The sequence below is a fragment of the Procambarus clarkii genome, chromosome 14 (genome assembly GCF_040958095.1).
Source record: "Procambarus clarkii isolate CNS0578487 chromosome 14, FALCON_Pclarkii_2.0, whole genome shotgun sequence".
Lineage (NCBI taxonomy): Eukaryota > Metazoa > Arthropoda > Malacostraca > Decapoda > Cambaridae > Procambarus > Procambarus clarkii.
In genome coordinates, this window is record NC_091163.1 from 6,423,573 (window position 1) to 6,429,422 (window position 5,850).

The 5,850-nt window shown below is 40.0% G+C and overlaps 1 protein-coding gene across 1 annotated transcript in view; it reads right to left on the reverse strand.

Moving 5' to 3' along the window:
- The window catches only part of LOC138364580 (uncharacterized), a 29,136-nt gene that overhangs the window by 12,513 nt on the left and 10,773 nt on the right, over nucleotides 1–5,850 (reverse strand). The window lies entirely within an intron of this gene.

A 5,850-nucleotide genomic window follows, 5' to 3' on the forward strand; every position in this document is an offset into this window, starting at 1 on the left:
TTTAATAAATGTAGCCAAGGCCGTCAAAGATTGAGGAAAGATGTACACGTTCGTAAGTGCTTGCGTAAGTGTTTTCGTGAATCTGGCCCCCAGGTTCGTAAGTACTTGCGTAGCTGCTTCGTGAGTCCGGGTCCAGGTTCGTCAGTGCTTGGGTAACTGCTTCGTGAATCTGGCCCCCAGGTTCGTAAGTGCTTGCGTAACTGCTTCGTGAATCTGGCTCCACGTGTCGTTAGGGAAGTGATTGGTCTCACGTGTACCCCTCGTTAGAGGTTACAACGTGTTCCTAACAATGTCTTGGTTCGCATGAAACGGGTTTATAAAATACAATTTAAATTCATTTAAATTGTATAAATTATATTCAATTTAATATCAATTAAATTTTCCTCAATTTAAATTCATTTAAATTGTATAAATAAATCCCACAAATACACAATTGAGGGTTTTTATTCTATGTTATTATGTCCGTAAGTAGACATTACCATTACTTATTTAATAAATGAATTATACCAATGTATGATATTGTATAAGTGTGACCTGATATTATGATTGTATATAATATAAATTATATACAATTATGTAAGGTAATAGTCAGATGGATCAAATTCTATATTAATCAAAATCTCAAACAATCCTGTAGCCTATGTCGCATTTTTGTGTTTTTACGTAATCGATCAATCCGTTAAAATAAGCGACGGTTTAGTTGAAATCAAAGCCACCGTAAGATGGACATTTTCCAGGCATAGGCTTCGTCTTCGATAGGTTAGGCGGGTTGCTGGGGTTGGTATGTTTCCCGGTTAGGCCAAACACTTGTTCTTTCTTACAAGGTGACTTATAAGAATCTTCTAGCACCTCCGTTCTAGAAGATTCTACTAGGAGAATATAATTTGTAACGCTCCAGCAAGCTGTGGCTTACAATATTGTTCCTCCCACCTGTGATCTCAACTTGTAAACAATACGTTTCTCTTCTCAAAAACAAAAATTCTCCTGAGATTAGCGAAGATCCCTACCGACAGCATACTCTCCAAGCTGGTTATTGTCTTGAGTAAGGCGCCGCCACCTTCCCTTATATCCACGCTAGAGGGGCCACGATCTTCCTTTGTTTCCTCGCTAGAAGGAGCTCCGATCCTCCTTTGTTTCACCCTCGGGGAAGCTGCGATCCTTTTTTTGTTTTTTCCTCCGGGGGGAGGAGGTCCCGATCGTCTTTTATTCCTTCTTAGCAGTTAAGTGGATATTTTTTTGCAGAGCGAGGCCAGCGGCGGACACCTAAATAATTACGGGAGCGTGTGATAAATTAGCGCGGGCTTACACGTGACGGCTCAACACTGTCTCTTAGTATTATAAACTTTATATATACAGTCGTTTGATGCTCATATGTTTGTCTTTCTCCCTCTGAGCTCCAAGACTTAATAGGCATCGTCTCATTGACCCCTAGGCCTTCCACTTGGGCTGGACGGTAGAGCGACGGTCTCGCTTCATTCAGGTCAGCGTTCAATCCCCCGAGACCATCCACCAAGTGGTTGGGCACCATTCCTTTCCCCTCGTCCCGTCCCAAATCCTTATCCTGACCCCTTCCCAGTGCTATATAGTCGTAATGGCTTGGCGCTCTCCTGATAATTCTCTCCCTCCAACCCCTCCCCCCTCCCCAGACCAGCTCGACCTCTCGAGTTGTTACAACGTCACAAAAATGATGTACTAAATTGTCCGAACCTAACCTAACCAAGGACGCACAAATAGAAAACGGGACATGGCATCAATTTGGCCAGACACAATGATTTGTTGTACGTCAGATTTTGATGTTGGAGGATATACTGTATACGTCAAAATTCGGTGTACTATTCAAGAGGAAGGGTTGTTGATAGGTTGGGGAGGTCTTCCTCAGCACCCACTAGACAAGGTCATACTCATCAGCTCATCAGACCTGATAATATCTTACTCATCCCCCCCCCCCTCAGACAGTGTCCTCCTCAACACTCCACCAGACTAGGCTTTACTCATCACCTCACCAAGCTAGATCTTACTCAACACTCCACCAGACTAGGCTTTACTCATCACCTCACCAAGCTAGATCTTATTCAACACCCCACATGACTAGGCTTTACTCATTACCTCACCAAGCTAGATCTTACTCATCACCACCAGACAAAATCTTACCCAACACCAGTCAATTTAAGAAATCAAAGTGAAAAATGTGAAGATGAACCAGCACACAATAAAGGGTAAAAAGGGTTGCTACCGCTCTTGACCTAATGATTATCACGTATAATGAACAACTAATGCGAGGTATACTAATATATATAATACAATATGTATATTCCGATCCCAACCTCATTCAGGTCGAAACATATATATTCTGCTATAACGTGTCCTGAACACATGTATAGCGGGAAAAGGCATTTAATGAATTAAATTTTAAACAATACTGACCCCTTCAAATGTCAACACAATGCATGCTAAATTTGTATAAATTATGTCCATCTGGGCAACGGGAGATAAGGGGCTAGATTCACGAAGAAGTTACGCAAATTCTTACGAACCTGTACATCTTTTCTCAATCTTTGGCTGCTTTGTTTACAATTATTAAACAGTTAATGAGCTCCGAAGCACCAGGAGGCTGTTTATAACAATACCAAAAGTTGATTGGCAAGTTTTCATGCTTGTAAACTGTTTAATAAATGTAACCAAAGGCATTAAAGATTGAAGAAAGATGTACACGTTCGTAAGTACTTGCGTAACTGCTTCGTGAATCTGGCCCCAGGCTACAGACATAGTTAAACAAAGACAAATGTCTCCTAAAAGAACACAAAACTGACAAGAGAAATTAAGGAGATAGAGATAAAAACTAAAACATTCTAGAATGAATCAATACATAATATAACGAACAGAAAGTCATTCAATAGAGACAAAATAATTCTTCATGTATGCGAAAGGCAAATGAAAACCTTTACAAGTTTGGGCTCTTACAAGAAAAGTTTAGGTTAAGACTAGGTTAAGTTAGGTTAGACTAGGCTAGGGTAAACTAGATTAGGTTAAACCAGGCTAGCTTAATCTAGGTAAGGTTAGAACAGATTAATTTACTCTAGGTTAGGCCCGATATAGACAGTTAATTAATTATAAAAAAAACTTAAGAGCCTATCGGCCAGAAGAAACTTAAGAGTCTGGCTGAAAGTTCAAATATTCTCGTATCCAAATATTGCTGCACCGTATCTTAATCTGAAGACGATTATATTCTCCCTATAAGTGCAGACGAGGAGTCACAATAACGTGGTTGAAATATGTTGACCAGACCACACACAAGAAAGTGAAGGGACGACGATGTTTCGGTCCACCATTCTCAAGTCAATTGTGTCTCCATTCTCACTGTAAGTGTGTCCACCATACACTCTGACATCGTTAATCGTAATTCAAGCAAATTTTGATTTTGATTTTTGTGCTCTCGAGAAAGAAACCATATATTATGGCTTCCTTACATCACCAACACCATGCGAGGTATGTACATACGGATGCGGCGTCATGTGTGAACAATAGGTTTGTTCATGAATTGTTCATGTTTGTTCATGAATTGTTCGTTAGAATCATGGCTGCAACCATGATTCTAACGTTGATATTATACAGCTCGACTACCGTTGTGATGTGCTACAATCACGCGGTATTGTTCCTTCATCACATGTAATTCTATCAACATTATACGGGGAAAGTTATCATTCAGTCGGCCATTATATGTAGTGGAATAAGACACTTGACAGCCGAGTTTAACTTTTAAAGAAGAAATATGTGCATGAATGTAGGTCGGTTTTATCCTCAGGGTTGGATAATTCTCATTAAAAGAGTCATTAGTTGGATAATAACTTCCTCTTATAATCTTATCCGTATTTGGATAATAACTCTCCTTAAAGGAGTCATTAGTTGGATAATAACTCCCCCTTATAATCTTATCCGTATTTGGATAATAACTCTCCTTATAGCCTCATCCATAGTTGCGTAATACCCTTCCTGTTATCATCTACAGGGGCTCGTGTATTCACGGGAACAGACTTCCTAGACCAAGGGTGGGGGAACCTTATTAAGAACGAGTGCCTCGATAATCGTCTACACAAATCCCCATCTTGACCAATGGAGAATACAATACATGAAAAATATTATTAGAGGAAAATCAGTGTATTTTACTTACGGTAAAACTTTTGCTGCTACAGGAACCCTGGCATCTTTCATGTCACACTTTATATGCTTGCTTTGAGAACTTTGTATGGAGTTTTAGTTTTATTAAATTTTTAATTATATGATGACTTGAGAAAGGTCATCGCTAAAAATAACTGGAAGATTTTTAAGGCAGAATTTCAGGAATAGGATTTCCTTATTTCAGAATCACATTTTCTGCAAATTTCTGAGTAAATAGAGTTACTAGACAATTTGTCTTGGTAGTTTCTAGTTCAGCTCTTAAGTCTAATTGCTGAGATTGCCTTCTAACCATTATTTTACATGTTTTAGTTCGTGTTGTTAGGGCCACCTACCTCTACCCATGCCTAGTGGTTGAAATTGAAATTGAAATAAGTTTATTGAGGTAAAATACACACAAAGGGATGAGGTAGCTCAAGCTATTCTCACCCCGTTCAGTACATCGTGTTAATACATATATAGACACACACATCACAAAGAATAAACATACTACCGAACATTCTGAGAGATAAACATATACAATTCCTCCTTTCCCATACCTAATGGTTGGGGGGAAACCGGTGCCCTGAAGCTATATAAAAACCCTATAACCCCCCCCTTCCCCACCAACTATTTTATATTAATAAAATATAAAAACTGCGTGGTTTTCCATCTTGAACAGTAATCTCGTAAATCTCAAAACCAGGAGCAATTTCATTTGGCATCAATGCTAACCATGGTATATGTAAGTTACATATACGACTTGATAATAGCCCAGGATGGACCAAAATGACAACGTTTCTTCAGTTTGTGATGTGTGGTGATGGTAAGTGTATAGTGGCTGGTGTATAAGGACTCAAAAGTCGCCACTCCATGACGTGTGCCAACAATGGTTTTTCGCGTGGTGTACATTAGGGACCCTTGTCCTACCATTCCTTCCCCTCCGTCCCATCCCACATCCTTATCTTGATCCTTCTCTGGTGATACATAGGCGTAATAGCTTAACGCTTTGTCTAGCTACTTCCCTCCCATCCCTAAACATAGCGACCCGTTCTCCAAGACAATAATATCTAAATGCAGACGAAGAGTCACAATAACGTGGCTGAAATATGTTGACCAAACCACACACTAGAAAGTGAAGGGACGACGACGTTTCGGTCCATCCTGGATGATTCTCAAGTCGATTGTGTCGACTTGAGAATCTAGCTGGAATAGAAATAGCTTTAGATATCACCATTCTCAAGTCGATTGTGTCGACTTGAGAATGGTAATATCTAAAGTTATTTCTATTCCAGCTAGATTTTCTCTTTCGTGTGTAGGAAGAGAAATGTATTTATGGCCTCTCTTTATCCATTAGATATAATGCCAGCCTTGTGTGTGTACATAAATATAGCCCTCAATGTTCCCAAGCTTGACTTTTGATGTGGACGTCACCGTGAGTATAACGACACAAACACCATCACGGGGACGATCTTCGCGCGCGCTAGCTGCCAACTAGTATTCAAATGGAATTTTAATATCATTTGTTTGAGAACGGCGGCTGTTCTGAGGAGGATATTGGCGGGCAGCGGCGCGCAGACAAGCAATTATCTCTCGCAAGTATGCTACGCTGCTTCTCGCTATTCAAGACTTGTAATTATTGGTCATCTGAAAGGTGAAGCATGATAGCCAATTACTGAACGCGAGTTACACGGCCAT